The sequence below is a fragment of the Xiphophorus hellerii genome, chromosome 13 (assembly GCF_003331165.1).
Source record: "Xiphophorus hellerii strain 12219 chromosome 13, Xiphophorus_hellerii-4.1, whole genome shotgun sequence".
NCBI lineage: Eukaryota > Metazoa > Chordata > Actinopteri > Cyprinodontiformes > Poeciliidae > Xiphophorus > Xiphophorus hellerii.
Window position 1 is genome coordinate 11032238 of NC_045684.1, and position 24889 is coordinate 11057126.

A 24889-nucleotide genomic window follows, 5' to 3' on the forward strand; every position below is an offset into this window, starting at 1 on the left:
CTGCACTGTACTGATTAACTAAAGTTGAGTAACACTATTAACTCAGCTGTTCTTTTTGCTAACCCTAGAGGCAGTCTCTGCATTTTAAAAATTATGAGAAAAAAACACTATTGTAATGTGAAATTCCTTCCAAGACAGCAGCAGTCTTTCATCAGAAGCAGGAAGTCATGACAAAGCTCAAGTTAATTTATTGAAAACTAAAAAAAAAAAAAAAAAAAAGTACTGTTGTCTCTCTATCAACAGCCTTTTGTGCACATAATTACCAGTGAAGGGGTCAATGAAAATGATGACCTATGCTGCTTTAAAGTACCCTCTCAAAGGGCACTTTCTCACGCTCGTGCTGCAGGTGAGCACTGACAAAGGCAAAATTAGATTCAGGTAGATGAGATAGCATAAAAAAAACTCAGAAGAAAGACATTCTCAGGGAAAGAAAAAAAATTGGGAAGGAGATGGGGGAGCATGAGAAACTAGTGGCTTTCTTGGCTGGGGACCAGACGGTCTTGACAAACTCTGTCCCCCTATTTCAGTCTGTGTCAACAACAGAATCCCTTTAGAGGCTGAGAGTGGAGATGAGAGAAGGGACACGAGCCTGTGGTATGAAGCCAACAGAAATGTATAATTGCTAAGACAGGAAAGATAAAACAAAATGAAGAAGACAGAGAAAAAGATCAAGGCGATCCAAAAAAAAAAAACTATGAGGAAGGGGAAATCGCTTGAAACATCTGATTTTAAGTTGATAAAGCTGCAATGGACTACAATTCAAACAGTTTAAATTAATCAGAAGAAATTGAAAGAAAATGTTTTTGTAATCATATTGCTTCATTTAGAACAGTTGGATGAACATCGTCAGCATGCAGATTTAGATTTATTTATCTTATCACAAAAGTAACCGATGTTTATGTACGAATAAATGTTCAAGCAGATGTTAGACCCATCACAAGCTTTCAAATTTTAAAACAATTAATAGTGAGAGTAAAAATCTTTTCAAGTGGAATCAACACACCACATTGTTTAATTTTTTTTTTTAATTTAGCTCAAAAACATGCCATTTCTTGATACCTGCATTTGTACAAATACAATACTGAAGGGTAAATCACAAGGTAGAGAGTTAATGGTTACAATGGCCATCCTATTATCCAGCATTTCACTTTTCACCTATTGTACATTTTCACTTTGTCAATACCAATAAAATACATTACTTATACAGTAAATGATACTCCGGCATTGCCTTTAATCTACTTCATATATGCTAAGAAATTTATTTAAGAAATTTGATGGGTATGTCCAGCAGGATGATTCACCATGCCAGATAGCTCAACATCAAACTAGATTCTTCATCATGCATTTCATTCACTTTACTCCAAACAGCATTCACAGACATCAGATCTCAATTCGACAGAAGCTGGAATGGAACAACCACATTGTGGATGTACAGCCAACAAATGTGCATCAGCTACATGACATGTCGATCTGAACCAAAATGTCTGAAGAATGTTTCTGACAGCTTGTCAAATCAGTGCCATAAACAACTATATCATCTCTAAAGGCAATAGAAGATCCACCCTGGTTGTAGTAGGATGTATATAAGAATTTGTTTTATGTAACATGATGCATCATAAACAAAACATTCTGTAGCTCTTCAATTGCTCTTTGTTTCTTTCTATTTGGACACACATAAAAGGGCTTTTGATATTCCGACATACCAGCCAAGAGGAGAAATAGTGTGACTGCAGTTTTAGATGGAAAACAAGCTTCTCCAGACTCTAACCCACTGCTGCTCAGCACCTGGTGGCCTATAGGAGCAACCTGACAACCTTCCTGTCATCGCATTCACATTATAGGCTGGGCAGCTCATAATGTGGCTGTACTGTGAGGACATGGGGAAACGAAGGGGCTGCCTGCAGGAGGTAATGCAACCTTTCATCAAGTCAAGCCAGTGAGAAAAAGATTTTTTGTCATTTTAATCTTTGCTTGAAGATGCTAAAGGTTGCTGGACCTCAGTAATAGCATCATATGCATCATATGACTGCAGTAAAATATTTTTTTTTCAGTATAAAGCAATGCAGATGAACGGAATGAAGAAGTAGAACGACATGCGACTTTTACAGTTCAGTGCAAGATTCGAGCATCAAAACGCTTATATGTCAGAACTGCACCTGCAGCTGGAGAGTACATTTAATTATATTTTTGGGTTTCATTGCAGCATTCAAGATAATAATTAAAAATAACTACCTTAATGCAGCCCTCAGCTAGCCTATCAAGATTAAACTTTTCAGAGTCAGCTTGGGAGAATGTAGCAACAAAGGGAGAGTGTGGAGGGGCTTCAGAAAAAAAAAGAAAAAACAACAAAAGCTTTTCCAAACCTCTCCTCTGGCACTCTAGGAGATAATTAGCTATTGGAGAAATTTAGAGAATCTGACACAGAGCAGGCTGACCTTCCCTGTGTGACTACATTCCCAGTTCCCACAGAGGAATGGCCAATTTGTTTAAGACTGAAGCCCAAGATCAACAGCTTCACACCACCCCACCCACTGTGTGAACACACTCACCCCTCTGTTGCCCTGACACACACTTACACACGCTCTTTTTCTGCTCTTAAAGTCTCTCTGTACCATTACACTCACACGCACACATAATAAGAGTAGCACACAGTGCACACAGCACACAGTGCTACTCTGGAGTAGCACACAGTGCTACTCCGGAGTAGTACACAGTGCTACTCCGGAGTAGCACACCAGACAGAAAACAGAAAGTCATCAATGGCAGAGGTAAGGCCACTATGCTGCTGATGTTGTGCCTTTGGCCCAAAACCTTCAGGTGGAACACATTTCACCTTATAAATGGAAAAAAATAGAGGTGCAACAGGGGGCTGCTTAAAAAACTGTTATGGACCCATTTTTTTCCATTTAACGATCTTAAATCATTGGAGAAAGATGTGAAGCACTTTTGTTTGGAAGTTAACAACTGCTGCTAACAAGGTCCTCCATGGGAAGCCCTAATTGTTTTTCATGAGGGTTGCCTTAGGAACCTGTAAATAAATTAATGAGGAGTGAGCACAAACATGAACATTGGCATCTGGGCCACGGTGAACACACTGCAACACTAACCACTATTCGCGTGCACACAAAGGAGGAGAGGTTCAAAGTGTCTTGTAAAAGTATTTACACCCTCTTACTATTCTATATATATATATATTTTTTTTACATGTGATACTCTTTTTTAACTTCAGGCAATGACTAAGCAAACAGTGTCAAGCAAAGAGAAAAATATTGAAGAGCATTTTAAATGCCTACAACTCTAAGTAGAGCTGGTAGGAGCTACAGGTCAGATGTTAAATGTTATCAGGACAACTATTTGTCATACACTTCAAAATTATGACTTTTATTCCTACATTGAATATTGTTGTGATTTAATTTCAAACTGGTTCTGGTCTTAATGCAACAAAGGTGGCATATGTGTCCCACTAATGACAGCTGGCATAGACCAAGGACCCAAGGACTTTGCTCTCATTTAGCTGTTGTAATTGTAACCAACTAAGTTGCTAATAAATACATAAAACTTTTTTATTCTTTATATCTAACAGTGGTGGTATTCTCTGAAGATGTTTCTTACAAACATGTAAGAAGGGGCTTTGAAGTTTGCCCCAAATTATCATAAGGGACACAGAAAATATGTGGAGGAAGGTACACTGGTCACGAAACCAAAAAAAACAAACAAACTTTTTGGCCGAAAATTAATCCTGATCAACACCCTGAATCCGATTAATCTTCCCAGCTTTTACATAGTTGATGGGAAGGTGGATGAAGTGAAATATAGAGCAATCCTGGGAGAAAACCTGCAAGAGGACGCAAAAAACTTAAGACTGGGGAAGAGGTTCAACTTCCCACAGGACCACAACCCTAAACATACAGACAGAACTGCAGAACTAAATCCAACTGAGAATTTGTGGCAAGATTTATGAATGGACATTAACAAATGCTATTCATCCAGTATGACTGAGCTTGAGGTATTTTGCAAAACTGTCAAGTCATTTGATGTGCGCAGCTGGAACAGATCTACTCCAAAATACTTAAGAGATCTAATTGCATAAAAAAGAGCTTCTACAAAGGGATGGTTCAGAAAGGCAAACTACAAAGTCACCAAATTTCAGATGATATCCCAACAAACTACCTTGTAGCCTGTGGTTCTAACAACAACACAGATGAAAAGGGTTACAAGACACAATAAGATGTTGTGAGATGCAATGACTGTAGACTTGTGCATGTGGTTTTGAAGAGATAGGCTTTCTGCTTATCAAGGAACATTACCACAAAGCACAATGAACCACAAAGTATGCACTGATATACTTCTGCCAAAGAAAGAGTAATTACAACGAGGACTTAAATTAAATCTTATTTTAAGTTTCTCTTGTTTGCACAGGGTGCAGCTATAAGTATTGCTGTTACCGTTGGTTCCTGTTGGCCAGCATCTGGTCAAAATCAGTACTTTTCTCTTCGGTTCTGGCAGATAAAGAGGGAAAATGCTCTGGATCATCTCACAAAGGCCAGCTGAATACCATCTTGATCCATGAATGCAAATCAGCACAAGTATTATAAGGCATCACTTGAGGCGCCGTAAATTCACTCGCACGCTCTGAATAGGACTGTACATCTGTTTGGCCTGAATGGTGAAATCAATGCAGGAATGCCCCAGATTTGCGGAGCAGCTGAATAAAAGGTTTTGCGCAAAGAAACAGCCAGCTTTTCAATCTCATGACAGTTACAAAAGAGGCCTCTCACAAGCATTTGGAGTCAAACTGGGCTGGGCTTGCTCCACTCCTCATGCGTCCAGAGCTAAAAAGGGCAAATAGAGAGAAGTGTTCAGTTGCTTCCCCCAATATAAACATCAGTCTAAGAAGATACAGAATAAAGAAGCTTTCAGTTTCTCTATCACTTTAGTTATAGAGCACTGTGGGTTTCTAGTTAGATGTGTGATGAGCTAAGTGTCTGAAAAGTCCTTGGATATCTCACTGTGTTTTGCTGCAAGGACATGTATAGTGAGATCATGAAAAAATAGGGAATGAGACATTACTTTATTGGAATTCTGCTGCGCTCTGACGCTGCTTGAGGGGATCTCTAATTGGATCAACAACTGTCCGATTCCCATCAGCCGGATTGACCTGTTTGCCCAGACTGAGGAGAATTTATCTTGGGGGTAACAGAGAGAATAAGAGTGAGATGGAGGCTGAAAGAGAAGGACTAAAACAAAGTGCAGTGGGCAGTGTGGTACATCCACATAAATACAAGGAAAAAACAAGGATAATAGTAAGGATATGTCAGGTGAGGATTATGGAATCAAAACTACAGCAGTGCTGAATGTATGTCGACATTTTCCGAGTCAAACAAACAAGCTCAGTGTGGCTGCCAACGAGAAAGGCAGGAGGCAGCAGCTTTTCCTACAGGGAGGGCTTTGACGGATCCCAGTCGATAGCTCTCACAACTGCTACACTGGCTTCACATCCTTCAGCATGAAAATGAAGACAGTCTGCCAGCCGTTTTGCTGACAGGGACGGCACACATGGCTCAATGATATAGCCCAATAAATGGAGCCGGCACTGACACGGAGCGACACGGATAGGGAGAGGGTGATAGACGGAAAGACATATATGGTGTCATAGATGGACGGACAAAGACAGGAAGGGACATTGACAGAAATGGGCAAGAAGGGGGAGGGGAGAAAGCAAGATATTCACAGGGGGTATGAGTGACAGGTAAAGTCCAGTTTTCCAATCCATACTGTCAAGCTCATCTACATGAGTGTGATGACCAAAGGGAGAAGGATGTCAACAACTCTTTGCTTGCATTTGTTACAGTTGCTCCATGGCTATTGATCATCTCTTGGGCAGACTTTTTCACACAGGGTTCATGCAAGAGGCTGGATGGCTCAGGCCTGAGATTATATTATGGATTACTTAAAGGAAAATGCAGGAAAGAGCCCTGGATGCAGGCAGCACAAGTCTGATCGATGAGCTATTGCACACTTAACAAGAGTAATGTTATGTAGGGAGTCTGTGGCATGCTAATCCATCTTTCAGTCCCCCTCTATCTATCTATCTATCTATCTATCTATCTATCTATCTATCTATCTATCTATCTATCTATCTATCTATCTATCTATCTATCTATCTATCTATCTATCTATCTATCTATCTATCTATCTATCTATCTATCTATCTATCTATCTATCTATCTATCCATCTGTCCATCTATTCCACCTCTGCACAAACAAAAATGATTGATGACTTGAGCTCAACGTGTCTGGCTCTCAGCTAGTCCAAAACACAGCAGACAACCTAAATTAGCAGGAGGCTTTCTTCAGGGAACTGGAAGACTTCAATATGCTTTCATGCAGACATAATAAGGGAAAAATCAATGACTTAATCTAACTGACAGACAAAGGACTGCCTGCTTAAAAAAAGAAGTGTAATTATTTTAGCAGGAATATAATTGCACATTCAACTGCTGACTCACGAGTTAATGTGCTCTTAAACAAAATTTAAATACTGTAACTGCAGTCTAGTGTCAAGCAGGCGGCGAGTTTCCAACTGCCAGGCAACCCGTGGGATACCGGCTCTTAAATGAGATCTTCATTTTCAGCTAAATCAGCTAATTCCAGCGTTTCAGATTCTAACATTGCCATGGGGATTGGACAAATAACTAAAAACACCAGAGCAGGCAAAAGGGAGTGCAAGTAAGTGGAATTTCTTCTACACTGTGTTTGCCAACTCCAATAAATGGTTGACAATCCAGCATCTATATATTAAAATAACATTTACACTAGCAGACAATCTTTACCACATTCACTCCAAATAGTTGGGCTCGAGTGTTGCTGGGTTCTGCAGACAGTGGCAGTCCTAAAGTGGCAGCCACAGATGTTTCTAATGATAAAGCCACAGATGCAGCAACACACTGCCAACATCTCCGTAGCTGCAGTGGGTCTCAATATCACAGGGTGCTTTATGCAGCTGCCCAAGACAGCAATTACAGTACAAGTGGCTGCTCTGTGGTTACTTCAAAATTGAATGATGGTAAGAGCCTGAGAACAGTGTTTGCAGTAAGAGGCTTCCAAAAAGATCCTAAATAAGTAAATACCTTAAAGGGTGGAAAACAGTGAAACCTGCATCTTACTTCAACAGTTAATAAGGAAAAAGTGAGTAAAAACCTTAAAGTTTCTCAAATTTAAATGGAATTCTTTAACACCAAGAATATGTGCTATATGCATATATTCAAATTCTTAAGCATTTGTGAAATACACTGCATAGAAATATTACAGTTATGCATGAACAACTGCAGCTAAATTTACAATCCTTTGTGTTCATACAGTAGATGCTGAATTCAAAAGCATCCAGACCTGTTAACTGCAAAAATAAATATCTCACTAATTAGCTGTTGTTGCTTTTGATAATTCAGCTCTCTTGGCTGAAAAGACACAACTGAGTACATGATTTAAAATGTACCAAAACGATAACAGCCTGCCGAGCCATATGTGCTCCTCGCTAAATGTGTATGACAGGTAATTGCAGTCCAACCACATAAATTCTATGCTTGGGTTATGTTAATTTGCCATCCTCAAACAGCTTCAAGCTCATCAAAGAGATTAATATCTAAAAAGACACAGTAAGTGTTTCTATCAAGGCGCAGCTTGTTAAACTGGGCATACAATAACATGCAACACAAATCAGCTTGTTATTAATTTTTAAATAAAAAAACAGCAGTGACTTTGAGCATGGATGAATTATATTCTTAATTCATTATCAATCAAAAAAGCAAGTCATTGGCTCTTGATGACCTTGTGGTGTTAAACTAGTTGTAGCCTGCGGTGCTATCCTTTCATGGCAAACGGTTCCGGCGGTGTCAGAGGGACTGGAGAGTGGCTGTTGCTGGACTTTGCCTGTGGGGGTTGACTTGTTCTCCCACTGTGTGTGTCACTGCCTGCGTGGGCAGACAGCGAAGCTTGCTCTGTCCCTGTTAGCACAGCATTATAGCACTGCCAACGCCTCCAGTGACCCATGAAACCTCCCATCTATAGAGATAAATCACGCAGGTCGACGCTTTGTAATTCAGCAAAACGGCCCATCTAGCAAACTCAAAGCAAATGTTTCTCTGCAAATATGATATGACAGTCACCAGAAGTCTGTCATAAGGGAAACAAGTGTGCAGTGGTTTGAGACTTGAATGCATTTTCAATTACATGATCAAAATCAAGGTTGATTAAGGTGAACAAAACATAATAATACATTTTATGCAGCCTGCAACTAAAACTCTTTATACTCTGGATCAGTATATATTGATATCAACAAATATTTCAATGCAAATAATGCGATTGGACTGCGACACACCAAAAAACTTCTTATTTACTTGCTTAAAGAAAAATTGTTAAAACATTTAGCTCTAAAAATTAATAAACATATTGAGAGAGAGTTGGGCATATTTGTTTACAAGCGAGGCATGTAAGTCAGAACAGCATTGTAAAGCAAACAAAAGCTGAAGTGTCTGTTAACTAAATTTCCACCATAGAAGCTTCCAGTAACAATGTAATGGACAAGAAAGAAAATGAAATTACAGCACAATAAATGAATTATCAATAAAGGGCCCTCAATACAGTATCTGAAGGAGGATCAATATGCCAGAGCCGCAGCCGCAGTGTAAACCCATGGCTGAGGGCAGGACTGTAACTGAGGGAGCAGCTGCATCAATAATGTCACTGAGTGTGATTGACGATCAATTCTACTAGTGACGTTGATTCATGATCAATGTAAGCAAGGCACCCGGCTAATAGGGAGAAAGGTTTGGAGGTGGGAGGTAGGTGTTTGTGGGGTCTGAGGGTCCATATTGTCCCCTTTACAGTAGCCAGTTGGGGATAAATGAAGGGTGGCATCGTGGCTGATTAGGGATCAGCAGAGTTTGTGACAGAGGAAAGCAGCTATGTGTGAGAAGATGTGGTTGGCTGAGTTCAGAGCAGCGTGTCTGAGCCAAGCGGAGCTGCCGAGATGGTAATTAAACATGTGCTGAAAGGAGCTTTCCACTGTTTGATAGGAGCTGCAGGTGCAGCTCTCTTTGCACTTTTAGAAAAAGACACAAAACTACACACCAAAATACGTTATATACACTCAAACCCACTCAGACATGTACAGCTAAAGCCAATACTAAGAGATCTGCAATATTTTCAGATCATGCCTGCAAAACTCTATTTGACATCTTATTTCTGTATTTTCTCTACATCTTGAGAAATGATTAGAGTTTTGGGCTATTGCTACTAGCCCCAAAGAGAGCAATTTCTGAAGATGATGAAGTCTTAATAGTTTTTCATGTGCACATGTGGATTTTCTCTTGATTTTCCGGTTTCTTCCAGTACTCCAAAATAGAGGTGGGCAAAGTAATTACATTAGATCATATAGGATTAAAAAGTGTTGACGAGGTGCTAAATGGTTTTCACTGAAAAACGTTTTAAGAGTTTTTCATTGTGACTTGGACTTTTCTTTACTCTGTTATATCATAAAAATAACATACAAAATTGTTTGAAGAGTTAGAGAATGCAGATTAAATTTTATCTTTACACAGAAGTGTAAATTTTCAAGTATGAATAAATAAATAATATATATATTGAACCCAAATTGTAGGAAATTCATGCAATCCAAATCAAATCACAGTTGACTGACACTGTGCACCATAAGCAAGAAAATACCTTTTTTTTTTCAGCGTCTTTAAGGGCAGCTCTTGGTTTTAGAATCATGTGTCCAAATGAAACATTTTATCTTCTGTAATTGTTCCTCTTCACACAGTATTATTTTCTTGCTTTTGCTTTTGATAGTTTTGTTAAATTGACTTCTTATTCTTGGGGATGAAACTGGTTCTAGGTTTAGTAGCTACTTTGGTAAAATTGTCTGAAGTTAGAATTCCAGTTTTAGAATGAAAATACGATTGCAATCATATTCAGTTTGCGCGCTGTAAAAGAACCAGTTTTAAGAATAACTGTTGCTTTGCCACAGACATAGGAAGAGGACATAGAATGTAAAGAAACAATATTTTAGTCAGAGACCACCAAACATTACGTGTAACACTGATTTGCACTTTACAGCTGTGCAAGTATGAGTCTGTCCTCTGTGCTTGTAGGACAAAATGAAATGAAATGAAGAGGACTGCTCGTGGTGTATAGCAAACAAACAAAATTTCACATACATTTACCCACTTCCTCAAAGACCTTTTAAAATGTACCTGAAGGACCTCTAAGTTAGTTATAGTTAAGCCCAACAGTAGCTGCATGTCTCAGTCGCCTGGAGCTCTGTTTGAAAGAAATGTAACATCGGAACTTCAAACGATGTATCAGACATCCACCAGCTAATAATTCATTCATTTCCTGGGTCTTAGCTTTGTTCTCAAGCAGTCATGACAATAATCTTCTGCTGTCATTAAAGAAACGAAATCCTTGAAAATAAAGTAACGTCTGTCCTCTTTTCACAAAATGTTCATTGCTGTTAGTAAACATACATAAATCCCACTTGATTTAGCAAGTGGGATATAAATATATAAGTATTCAAAGTTTACAATGTTTTTGTTTTTAGAGTGAATGTCAGATGATTAAATGAATAAGAAATAGCCTCATTGTAATATTTTATGTAGTATGTGCTGCATCCTCTTTAATTGTGACATGTTTATTATTACAATAATTGGTTTTGACTGACTAATGGGATGCAAACGTTTAAGAGTCCTAGAAAGGTAAATAAGGACCGTACTTTACTTGTTTCCTGTCTCTCAGGACTAATCTTTTACTCCATGTATTCTGTTTCCACCCACTCCAACTCCCTAAAAACGCAACATGAAAAATGGATGCAGTCTGAAGCACATTCCTCTTTTACATGAAAAAAAAAAAGATGCAGACCAAACAGCTCCAGCAGATATGCTCTCCGTGTCTTGAGATAGCAATCTGAGAGCAATAACCACAAAGAAAGGTTGACCTGTGCAGAACAACTTTGGGTAAGACCTTGCCTAAACGTCTCAGACATGATGAAAGGCTTTGTTTTTTCTCAGTACGCGTTAATGGGCTGCAATCAATGCAGGAGGGCTGTGTGTTTTCCTCACATGTCCTGACCGCTGGGGATACACAGGGAGGCAATGTGGGAGGGGAAAGATATTGACAACATCAACATCACCAGGGTTTTAAAAGCAGCAACCCTCTGATGGCAAGTCCTTATTTAAAGTTGAGGTTGACTGTTGGTATTCTGCTAATGCAGCATCAAGGACAAAGTTTGAATTAACCAGGTCAACAAAACGGACTCTGACTGAGCAATTACATATGAACAGCTATTGCTTCTCAGACAAGAAGAAAGTACAGAATTTACCTGAACAATGCCAGGAATGTGGGGCAACAGCACCTCTACAAAAGCGAGTGCACCGCCGTGCGGAGTCTCATCTGTCACCAGCAGCAATGAGCCCACTAGCCGCCATGATGTGCAGCCTAATTGGGGAGGCTGATGAGGTCTGATGAGGCCAGTACTTATTGAATTCCCCGGCCTGTTATTTAGATAATGCAGGAGAGGAACGGCCTCCCCTCATCTTTCCCACTCTCATCCATTCACTGTCCCAGCAGGAGGCAGCTGGCTAATCTGCTCTTGTTTATAATGGCTGTTCGAACTGAGAGGATTTGGACATGCTTTCCCTCTTGCTAGAATAAATCTAACACTTCCCACTGTTGATTTTACCTCACAATGTGTCTACTGGATGAGTTAGCCGGATTCCCAACACCGGTCTGACACGCCAGTCGTTCTCTTATTCTCAGAAGACGGGTGGGGGGGTGTCTGTAGTTCTTTTCTCCAGCTTTTCCTAAAGTGGTTACCAAACCTCAAATAGGGAGCTTTTCAGTAAGGTTTACAACGTGAATGAAAAAAAGAAGAGAAGGTGGAGGAAAAAGTGTGTAAGGAAAAAGAGTAGACCATAACAGGAAGTTTAGGAGCAGATGGCAGGACAACAAACTCTGCAGACAGAAACTATGAAGTCACAGAGGGATCCCAAGAGTCCTTCTCAGCATGAACAGGATATCAAACTGCATTATGGGTGATCAACACCCTGTGATGAGTCCCTTTTTTCTACTTCACTATGCCACAGATTAGAATAATGATAATCACAGTAGGCTGGGATACTATGAAAATACTAGATTTTCAAACAACATACAATTTAAGAAAAAAAAAGGTGAGATATTATTATGATTTGTTTTATTACCTAGCAACAATTAATTAAAAATAGAAAACAAACTGAAAGGCTGTGATTAAGCACATGGGGTTAAACAGTTTGTTTATAGGTATGAAAAGAAATTAATGGAAAAAGAAAATGTGCTGAAGGGACGAATTAACCTGGAGCTGCTTCCTGTATTTACAGTAATGTCTAGAAAAACAAAAGGCCGTTTCATAGAAGTCAGTTGGTGTGGCCTTATAGATCAGGGAATATATTGACAAAGGGGGGCCATTATGACTGAAACATTTAAAAGCTTACACTGGGAAGGTACAACCTGGAGTTCACCAGGGGCACAGCAAATCAATATTAGCTCGGCTTAGAAATCAGCTGTATAATCCTTGATCTCCAAGGCCATTCGCCTTGCTGTCTGAAATTGGATATACTCCGACAGCATCCTCTTCGCATATCCCTCACCGTGTGGAGCCTTGTGCTCGCAACTCAAAGACATCCTGGAGAATTGATTTGGATACAACTGTGGCAAGATTGTGTCTTGGGCTGAAAAACAGCAATAACCAGCTCAAGATAATTCATAAATCTTCATGTTCATGCGTAAGAGGATAAAAAAAAAAGTACTTGCTGAATGAGATAACCTTGTCGCAGTATTTTCTTCTGATTTTAGACGGCTGCTGAACAAGGATGATTAATTCAAAACCTTTTCAAATGTTACTAAAGGCCACATGTTGAAAAATAGTATAAACTGTATGGTGAAGGTATAATACAGAGCTGTTGGAGGAAAACAAATTCTGCAGTTCAATTTGTCCCTAAGCAACAATATATGTTATCATTTAAGACACCTTTGCTGACAAAGGGCTATATTAGAACTGAATAAAGATTTTTACAAATTTTTTGCATACACTGTCATTATTAAGTATGTGGTGGATTTTTTTTCACATCCATTCTGAGGTTCTCAGTCAGAGATGGGACCATTCCAATCATATATCTTTATCACACCTGGTACCGACATCGGCGTTAGATCCAGTGTTGGCCTGAGGCTTCCTATCCACCCCCGATCCAAACGCCAGAGTACTGTATTGCTGCAATGATGTTTTGCCTGATTGTACTCTGCCAACTTTTGTGCACTTGGATAATGTACAAAGAAATTCCATACATTTTATATAAACAGATGTTGTGCCCTCCACCCCTTCCACTCACAGTAGTTCGGATTTAATAGCTGTGCAGCTGACAAGAACGCAAAAATGAGGATAAAAGAATCATTTTCAGATATACATGTATAAAATTAATGCTGTAAATATAAATATAAATCAAGATATGGGGAAAAAAACAGCTGCAGTATTACTGACGATGCCTGTGCAGTTAAGTTATATTAGTGAAACCACAATTAATTTGAATCTCTTTGTGTAGGCTGGGAATTAAATTCAGATGTTGGTATAAGAATTGAGCAACTTGTAAAGGCAGTTGGCTGTGCTGGACTTTATTTAGGGGCATCAAGGTGAAAGAAAGTGAGTGCAAATGCAACTCACACTAAGATATTTTTTGTCTAAGATTTTGAAACCACGGACAATTGTCCTTCTTCTTTAAAATTGTACATTGTTTTGTGTTGGACAATTACATAAAATCTGAATAAAATAACCACAAGAGTTAGTTCATAAAGTATGAACAATTTTAAGACGTATTAATATTCTTGCAAGTTACTTCTTATTAGTAACAATGATGTCATTATGTGCTAGCTGCCTTTGGTTTTAACTATTTTTTTTTTTTTTACCTGATTCTTTGTTCTTCTCATGGCAGAGCTATGACAGTAAAACCTAAATACATCTCTGAAATAGCTGTACTCGTAGCAACAACACTTACCGCTGTGTGATTGGCATGAGAAAGAAAGTTAGATTTGCAGGAAGGCTATATCTTTCGGTGCTTCTCTACAGTTACTGTGGCCTGCCTGTGTTTTTAATGCTTTCCCACGGCTGTGTGCATTGTCAGAGTGACAGTTGTTGGACTCTCTGAGGCCTTTAAGCTCCCTGTTTTCCCTCTATTACTTGTGCCAGTAGGGGGACAAGCAGTTGTGGCGAGATGCGTTGCAGTGCTGCAGGGGTGGTCCCCCGACACCACAGATTCATACTTTCCACCTGACGCACAGGATGAAGAGAACAGAGAGCTGGCAATTACCAGACTCCTCTCCCTGTATGTACTGCAAACCCAGCCAGCTCCACTCCACTGTGCTCCACTACGAAAGCTGTCTCAGGGCCAGGCTCGAGGTAATGAACGCAGCACTATCCTAATGGACTATTGATGTGTGTGGGTGTGCATGTGTGTGTATGAGTGGAAGACGAAAACAGAAGAAAGAAGACCATGCAAGAAATCTTTCTGATGGCAAATTGGTGTTCTTTAGTCCTGTTTTTACAGCAGCAAAGAGGGAGCATCCATGTCTGTTAGCTACTGTAAATCATTTATATAGGCTGAGTAAAAGTGGCAGAAATAAAATAAAAGTGTGATCCAATAGCAGTAATGCGCTGCACCGTACTGCCAACAAATAAAAAGAGAGACAGCCAGAGACACTGTGTCTGAGACATTAAGTCACTAGGAACCAGGTGTGTTTCCATCGTGCTGAAGCTCCACTTGAAAGAAAATGACACAAATCGACTCAGTTGACAAGCAGATGGTTAATTTGTACATACTTCACAGTATGGCACCTAATAAAATTATTACTACCTCCAAATTTTCAATGTATTTCTTGGAACTTTATGTGATGAATGAAACACAAAAAATATTCATGAATTTTGATTTTTTTTTAAAGTGTGGCTTGCATCTGCATTCAGTCACAGACCCCTAAATAAAATCCAGGGCATCCAATTGCATTTAGATGTCATCTACATCTAAATGCAATGGGATTGCATTTAGGTGCAATTGGTGGAGTCTATGTACGGTACATAGTACATGTACATAGACTCCACCAATTGCAATTAACAAGGAATATACCAGGCAAATCTGGCATTACAGTGTGGAGAACTTTAAAGCAGAGTTAGGTTACAAAACAATATCCAACAATTCGAACAGTTCATGGCAGATTTTGTAATCCATCACCACAAAATGGAAATAGAAAAGCTCATCTACAAGCCTACTGCCATCCAGCTAAACAGTCTAGAAAAATATAACACTAACCAGAGAAATTACTTCAAAGACCAAGAGCTCAGGAGGAAGGAGAAATCGACAGAAAATTGTCAAAACTTACAAACTCCACAAATCTGACCTTTATGGCAAGAAGAAAGCAATCGTTGAAAGAAAGCAATTAATAATCCGGTTCCTGTTTGGCATAAGAAAATATGGAGAGCAGGTGTCTACCTTAAACCAGAATTCACCTGTGTAGCCATTTATGTGGAAAAAAGGTTAAGTACATCTAATTAACCTAATGATTGGATTGAATTCACGTTTTTGTAAATTACCTTGAGACAACATTTGTTGTTGAGCAGAACTTCATAAATAAACAAAATTAAAAACTAACACTAAGCCCTGTGAGGCTGAATACCAATACACATTTTACAGTTAAATTTTTCTTCAACATTTTTGACAACCACATTTTCTTTTCCTTCCACTTCACAGTGAAACTTTGTCTTGGTCTATCGCCTAAAAATCCCAATAGAACCTATTAAAGCGTGATAAAATGCAAACATGTTCTAGTGGATGTGATTACTTTTGCAGATTTCTCTTAATGAATCTTGTAACATCGCTGCTCGCACATTCTTTTGTGTCTACTAACCTGCTGGCTGGCTCTCATGTGGATGTGTGCTCCTGGAGGTCGCAACAGAAATAACTCAGTTGACCACAGTGACCTCAGCTTGTTCTCACATAGCCTGCGTCCTGTTCTAATGGAGGCTCCGGCTCTATTTTGGGGGCATCAGCTAGATTTATCTCACTGCCCTCTGTGTCCTGAATGGTGACAGTGACGTGGAAGGGTGTAACTGATGCCTGTTTTTTTTTTTTCTTCTCTCCTCTCTGCTTCCCTGACGCAAATTCGCACACGCCAACACACACATAGGATACAATAAGTCAATTCTAAGCAGTCAGACAACCTGTCTCCCACTCGCTTTCTCAGTTACTTTTTCAAATCTATTCTAAATATATGCTAAAAATGTACTCATATTAAAAATAGAAAGCTGTGATGCACTTTGTTATAATCTAACCTGATAGTCTTATCTCTTATAAGAAAAGATGAGAAGAGAAAAAGAGCTCAGCAGTGAATCACAGAAAGCAACCCTGCTGAATTGCTTGCATACCGCAGAGACCTTGGAGCCTGATTATCCTCCTCAGCAAACTTAATCTTCATTCAGGGGGACGGGCAGGCTGTCCAGAGGGCTATGAGCTCAGTGACCTACAGTATCTGCTGAGAGGCTGCATATTATTCTTTGGATAAAAAATGCATTGCCTGGGGTCCAGCATTAGATTAAGTTGACTGATAGCTTAAAACTTCGAGTCTATGGATCTGGGAGTGTAGCATACACATTTTAAGGCCTCTTTTCTAGAGGAGTTGTGCTTGTAAGAAGAAAAAAAATAACAATACTTTTGCTGAGCCTCATAAATTTTGCCTTCACAGGTTCCCAAGATAAACTTCAACAACTTTAAGTACCAATCACAAAGACATGGCTCAAAATGAAACAATTTTTCCCTTGAATGGGATCCAAATAATCAGTGACCTTTGACCTTAAGAAAACCCCACACATGTATACTACCCAGAAAATTACTGATTGGAGCATCCGCGGTTTAATGATAAACAACTTCCTTATGTTTCAAAAAGGGTTATTGTGTAGTGTACATAGATGTTGAACTCTAAATGGAATCACATTGAAGGTTGTAACGGTTACTGAGTACAGATACTTAACGAGGAGAAAGACTCAAAATTATCATACAAATACATTTCTATGAATAATATTTAAATTCCAGCAGTAAGGTAATAAGATTCCTCATTACAACGTTGCCTTTATGTTTAAAGAGGGAAATATTTTTTTGAGCTGTTTAGAAAGACCTTGAATTTTGTTGTCAGATTCAGCTTTTTAAGGTTGAGGTCAGACACTGATGTTGGACATGAAGGGGTAGTTTGCAGTCTTCTTTCTAATTCTTCCCAAAGTGCATTCTTTGTTTGAGGCATGAGTCACAAGAGTCCTCAACACAAAACCCATTATTTCATGTCATCATGGGCAAAGCTTTCTGCACTGGAGCACAGTCAATGTCTCCGAGTCGTTCCCACAAAGTTGAGAGCATACATATTTCAAAATGTCTTCATATGCTGCAGTGTTGACAGCTCCTTTCACTGGAACATAGTGGCTGAGCCCAACTTCTGATTAACAGTCCCACACCATGATCCTTTCAGCCATGGAAACCCATTCCAATAAGCTCTCTATACAACGTTCTTGAGCTAATCTGAAGGCCACACCAAGATTAGAGATCCGTGGCGATTGATAGAAAATTGGCAAACCTTTGCACACTACTGGACCCAGCATCTGCTGACTTTGCTCAGTGAGTTAACACGGCCTATCACCCTATCACCTCATGGCTGAATTACTGTCATTCCCAATCACTTCCACTTCATTACATTACCACAAACAGTTGACTGAGGTATATTTAGCAGCAGAGAAAATTCACAACTGGATTTCCTGCCATGCTTTGTAGAAGCCCTCTGTATGCCTAGGTACTTGATCTTCTGCAACTGTTGCCATGGATGTAGATGGAACAAAAGAATTTAATAAATTGGAGGGTTGATGCCCAATATTTTTAGCAATTATGCCAAAGCCTACAAAACACTGCATTCAAACAGTACTTATTATATTGTACATTTTGATAACTTTTAGTTGTGCTGCTCTAAACCATATAATCCAGAAAACACCAGGAGGTGAAGGACCAGAGCTGAAGGTGATTGTCCACAGTATCATGCTTCTGACTTCTGACCGCCTGCATGTCAACCAGTCATAAAACCGTCATAAATTGAAACCAGTCAGCCAAAACAAAAAATGTCAATCATTACCTCTGATCTAAGTTCAAGCTGTGCCAGATTTCACACTCCATCATTTTGTACCCCTAAACAAATGACGTACTTAACCACTGAATAAATAATTTTATTTTCAAACTAACCACAAAATGACCAGTTCTCAATTCAATCTAACCTATAATTTTTGGTGTATTATCTCCTTCTAAAAAACCCATAGCACATATTCAAAATCACCCTGACCAGTGAAATTCTCCCAGCAGTCAACAATATGTGGCATTTCTTTACTAACAGTGGTCAGGGAGTTAATCACAGAAAATAACTTCGCTAAAATTGCTATTTCTCAAAGTGGATATTTACCTACTTGTAAAAGTCACATACGACAAAACATGTGAAAGTTTGAAATAGGAAAGGGTAAAAATCCCCACATTGGATGAAGCAGGCTAATGTTCAGAGTGGAATGATCCTGACTGAACTATCCCAAACATTTGTGGAACAGGACCCAGCTCAAACAACAAATCACAACCCAAACATTCACACTCCTCAGTGTTTAAAATGCAGACTTCTAGAGTGCAAACTGAACTTTACATCTGCGAATAACGACCAGAAGTGAAAATTTAAAATGGTTGGATCTTGACAAATACTGAAGAGAGACCAATTTGCATAAAACCAGCAAATTCTACAATGAAGCAACATAATAAGACCATATTCTTCAGAACTGGCTAAGAGAAAAATCATGAATATTTTACAATCAAGAATAGCTCTTGACAAGCCCCTGTTACATTCCAACCTTGTTCCTGATCTGCTTTGATGATGCGTGAAAAAATGAAAACCTGCATCATAAATGTCAGCAAATCCAGAGCATTAAAGAGAAACACATATCTGAACAGGCAGAACACGTCAAACAAAGATGAGAGGAAAATGCTTGTTACAAATAAAGACAGCCTTAGATGTCCAGCAACGCAAATGAGCAATAATGTGCAGCAAAATGCAAGTGTGAAGCACAGTGGCGCCCGGGCAGGTAGGAGCTAGAAAAGGATGGATGAGAGGGAGGGAAAGCATAAAAGCAAGGACAACAAAAAAGTGCAAGGAGAGTTGCATGTGTGAGGTCGGAGGAGGGGGAAAAAACAGAGGGAGAAGGGGATCAACATGGTGAACAGCTGGTCTCTTGTCACAGGGGTTAAGCTCAGGAAGTAGTCGTATAGTCAATGTCATCCTTTCATCTCATCTGTTAGAAATGCAGCAGCCTAAACTGTGCTCATGTTTAACCTTCCAAAAGCACAGGTTGATCCAACTTTTATGCCTTTCTCCTCTGCGCTACCCTCATCCTTCTCCCCCTCTTTGCCTCTTTCCATCTGTTCCCTTTTATCTTGCTCATTTTTTCCCGTCAGAGTTCTTCAGCTCCTAAACCGTCCCTCCATCGCATCCTTACTCTACTCCTCTCTCCTTTGTTATGTATCTTTTTCTCATGGCAACTGTCCTTCAGTCTGCTTGTCTTTATATTACATGCGGTTGAGTGGAGAGCAAAGTTAATCGCTCCTGTCTGAACCCCTCCAGGAGTCTGAGCTCTTCTTCTCCGCCTAAACAAACTTTGAAGCCAATCAAAGGGCTTATATTATTTTCCGCAGAAGGGGAACGCAGTAGGTGAATAATTTCTGTTTCAGAGACAGAGACCCCCAGAGCAGCTCCCTCCCCCCCAGCTCCTCCTGTTTTTGCCTCAAACCGTTGGCTTCACTCGTGAATCATACAGCTCAGTGGCAAAGCAAACAAAGCGTAACAAATCCAGATTATTGTCTGTAGGCAAGATAAGGTTATAATGAGAAAGTGCATCGGCGGAAATTGATCCTTTTTTCAGGAAGCTGTCTGAATTACTTAGGATGCCAATAATAACTTCCTGTGTGCTCTGTTTCTAATGGGAGGCAGGAGAAATCAGGGGCTCTTGTATTTGTGGGTGGAAGGTTCATGATAGGAGAGCAGATTTTATTATGTTGCAATATCCTGGTAAGTGCATTTATAAAGACTATTTTGTGCCTTTCTGTTTACAATTCCAGCTAGAAGTTTACACACACCCATCACGGGCAGTAAACCTATCTTGATTTTAGCCCCAAAATGATTTATTTGAATGCCGCCAATATTGGAAAAACAAGAAAGGGGTCAAATACTTGTGTTTTTTCTCTATCCCATATGATGCCTTTAGATGGAAAACAGAACATGCAGGAACAATGAAAGGCTCAATTTTGTCCTAAACTGGGAAATTGGAAGACCAGTCTCACTGGCCACAGTGTGGCAACTTTTACACTACCATGGACTGAAGTAGTAATGACCAAAGACCAAACGCCTACCGAAAAATGTTTTATTGTCAGAGGTCAGAAAGATTTAAATATCTGGCCACAATGTCAAGAAGAAATTTTGGGTGAGCTATAAAGTCAAGCTTTTAAACCTAAAAGAACAATACAAACTGGTACAAACCTGCAAGACACAAATGGTATCTTTCAGGTTTAAGATGTGTCCTTGCTCCAAGTTTAAGTAATATAGCAGACGTATCTTCTTAGTCTGGGAAACATCTAATCCACAAACAAAACCAAACCTTAAGAACTGGGATTGCCCGCTCTTGAGCTACAGGGTTGAAACTTGGACAATTTGTTTTTCCAGCTGCTCAAACACATATCAAAACAGGATTTAGAAAAAAAAGCACTCTGTGACAGAAAACTAACAAATTACTAGTGAGTGAGGCAATATGAACATATTTTAGAGTGTCCAGAATAAAATCAAAATTTGTGCATCCAATACTTGATTTTAAAAATGATGGAAAGTTTGTGTTGTATTATCATTCCTGCCGTTCAAGTACATGAGACAAAAATTCTAAATGAATGTATGCAAACTTCTGACCTCCACCGTATTTATGACGGATTATACTGAATAACTGTCTGAGTGCCACTGACAAAGATAAACGGAGACGTACATGTTCTTTAGAAGCAGTCAGATATGAATTTGACCTTTTACTTCTCACCAAAAGGAAAACCTTAAAAATAAACATCTATCAAATACAATTTATTCACACATGCATAGGAACAATAGGACTTTGAATACTTGCATGGGCAGGAAGGTCTGAGTAACACTGACAGCCAAATTATCAACCTACTTGGCTGCACGTTAAATCTACATGCCATAGAGGGAAAAGAAATGGGCCCACCGACAGGCCAGTTATTAGCCAGGGGATTGTGGGAGGGATGGCAGACATTAACATAGATTACTCAAGTATGACTGACAGTTTCGGAGGGGCTTTTTGGGACTTACCAAGTGATTTGGGACAAGCCTCATTTCAGCAAGGGACGCTTTAATATTGTGGGCTGTCGCTGCTGTCTTGGTGCCGTTGCCTTGGTGAGGATGCCAGCAGGGAGGGAATAATTTTCTTCTTTCGACAACGGCACCCCCAGCAACAATCACCCCCCCAAGTCCTCTAGTGACTAAATCTCAGCACTGTTTTTTTTTTTAACTCCTATGTCTCAGAAGTCATAATGAATGGATTCTGTTGTGTTGAACAGATCTCAGGAAAAATTAAACCATCAAACTGGAAATTCAATCAGTATTTTAAAAACACAATTATGCCAGTAAAGAGAATGTGATATTAGAAAAAGCACTACTTTCATTTTAATTATGGGTCTGAAAGACCAGCAATAGATAAAAGTGAATGAGAACAGAAGGAGGCATGAAAAAAGAAATAGTAAAAACAGATAAAGTTAAAAAGAACAATGCCAAAGCAATGTACTGAGAAAACAAGAGGATTGAAAGCTTGAACATATCGCATGTTTCCGCTCTGCTCCATCTCTCGAGGCCAGTGCGGCTCCTTCCTGATGTACTTTTTAGTATTTATCCAACATCCATTGGACAATATTGGAGCCAGCTCTCAACTCATTTGCCATATTGGCAGCAGGTTTTTGGAGCAAGCAACAGCAGCAGAAGCGAAAAGGAAGAAAAAGCTGTGTTGGTGCACATTCAGTCTGGATTGAATCCTTGTTTGCACAGTTATGACATTAAGACTAATGCTAACTTTATTATTGTAGTCTGGGAATTTTGTCCTCTTGTTCCAAGACCGCCTGTGCCTTTAAGCAACAAAGCCTGGATGAAAAGTAGCTGCACAATGATGGAGAGGCGCAAAACCAACAGTCTCCTAAAAGTTATCAATTTTCCCTCTTCCTCTACAAATAGAGAGCACGGTATCTACATAAGATAACTCACCTGCCATAACCAAACAAAGGCTAATGTAGCTCTGGTTCAAATTATGCTCACCATAGGGTGTCATCTCTAAGCTGTTTAAATGCATTGTGGGACAGAGGGCTTTAATCAGCAGGGCTCTGTGGAGGCACCGGATTAAATCACTTTTTATCTGCTCTTCCTTTGACTTTCCCTGTGCACAGGGGTTACAATGTAAATCATAATGCATCCCTGTAGGGCTCACTTCAGTATAGTTTATAGCTGTAGACATGTTTCATAAATTCTATTTATTTTGTGTATTGAGTAAATTCACATTCACTAAAAACAAGGATGAATCTTTCCTCTCCCCCACCCCCGACCCAAATACAAAGTGGCTCGTCTCTTACAGGGGAAGAACTTTGAGTGCCACCAAAGATATGAGAATTTATATGTTTAAGGTCCATATAAAAACTGATGCGCGTACAGCTTTATTAGAAATGACGCATGGTGCAGAAATTTCCGGGCATGTATGATGCATGAGTTTTTATTTCTGCATGGGTGGATGCATGCTCAGGGCCGGGCGCAGCGACAGGGAGAGCGGCTGCCGCATTGCACAGAATATCTAAACAGCTGTAGTGCTCCATCAGGGCTATCGATCATGTCTCTCTCTCTGAATCACAATCAGACGTGGGCCGAGCGCAGCGGCTGGCGTGAGCCTTTGTGACTGGCTTGTTGGACAACTGCTACGCACCTCTCATATCAACCAGGCCTCAGCAAACAAACCTGACCTGGATAAGTGATTGGATGCATCTTTATGGTACACATTTTTGTCGGGACAGGAAAATATTTTATAAGGGGCAAGCATTTAGTTTAAGCTATTGGCATGCAACACATGTTCACTGGAATGACACTGACAGAATATAGAAGTTGCCTCATGTTTAATACATGCATCACTTAGGCTGCAGTTTAAATGAATGTCTAATAGTCCCAATTACTGTGAAATATAATTCAGAAGTCACCAAAAGAGTAAAGAGCCCATTGATGTGCTATTTAATTTAAATGTAAATACACCTGTCCTGTTAGAGAAGATTAGTTCAAACAACAAACAGGCCAGGAATAACGATGTACAGAAGCCGGAAGCGGAAATAGATTAAAAAACAATGTTCCAAGCACTATACTTCTCAAAGATTGTAAACGCAAAAGGCAAAAGTATGGAAAAACAGCATCCAACCAAAATAATGACATCTAAATAGATTTACAGGCTGGGTAAAGAGAGTTTTAATCAGCTAAGCAGCCAGGACAGCCTAAAGAAACTCTGGAGGAGCAGAAGTGATCCAAAGCCCTGGTGGAACAATTTATAATTAAAAAAAATACAAAAACAGTCATTGCTAATAAAAACGCAATAGGGAAATCAAATTAAGTTTTTCCACAATCCAATTAGAAGACACAGCAAAAATGTGGAAGATGTTTTAGTGAGATGAGATAAAAATTGAACTCTGATCTAAATAAATGCTATTTGAAGTGAAAAAAGGTACAGAGCTCATCATCTTTAACACACCAACTCCACAGCAAAAGGTACATTAAGGAAGCATAATACTGTTGTGCGTTTTTTTTTTAGGAAGTTTGTTAGGAAGATGAAAGGATCTATTTACAAAGCAATCCTTACAGAAAACTTGTTATCACACTAAATGGTGGTTCCACAAGGTATTTAATTAAACAGCTCAATATGCCACATTTTTCATTTTCTTATTTGTATAAAATACAAGAAATGTCCTTTTTCAACTTTGCTATTATACACCATTATATGTTGTTCGTAATTGAATCAATTCAAACAATATGTTTCTCAAAAAGTATATAGATGGTTTACAGGCTCCACATGCGAACAGAGGTGTTGTTTAATCCATTAAATCTGGGTTTGCTTTGCTTGTACTTCAATCTTTTCTTTTCTGCTCTTTTTCCACACGGCGTGTGAGGATATGTTCCACAGTAAAAACTTTAAGAAGAAAATGGTTTCTGTTCATTGATTTTTCAGGGGGATGGAGTTTGAAATTCACAGCTTTACAGGGCAAACAGAAGTGGATCAAAATGAGGCTTCTGTATTACCAATTATACTTTCCAAATAGAGGAAATCAGTACTAAAGGCCTGGCTCTAACTGAAGATCATTTCAAACAAAATCCTAAATTAAGGCAAATAAAGGCACTACTTTGAGAAACTATCTGTTCAGACAAATGCATATAATTTCATTAAAAACTTATCACTGGGAGAATGGAGGCTGTTAAGTATCATTAGCTGCCATCTGCTATTGTGTCTCTACACTGTAATTCAGCTCAGTATCGCATGTAATCACAAGGAAGTTAGATGTTCTCGGATTAAAATTTAAATAGGAAATGTATGGATGCTTTCTGTGCTGCTATTAGCTGCCATCTGCTTGAATCACGACAATATTGTGCTCTAAATGTTCACACTCCCCTTTGCTGATGCGATATCTGTAACTCA

The 24889-nt window shown here is 39.3% G+C and overlaps 1 protein-coding gene across 4 annotated transcripts in view; it reads right to left on the minus strand.

The window, feature by feature from the left end:
- Positions 1-24889, minus strand: part of rbms3 (RNA binding motif, single stranded interacting protein) — a 334935-nt gene that overhangs the window by 57945 nt on the left and 252101 nt on the right. The window lies entirely within an intron of this gene.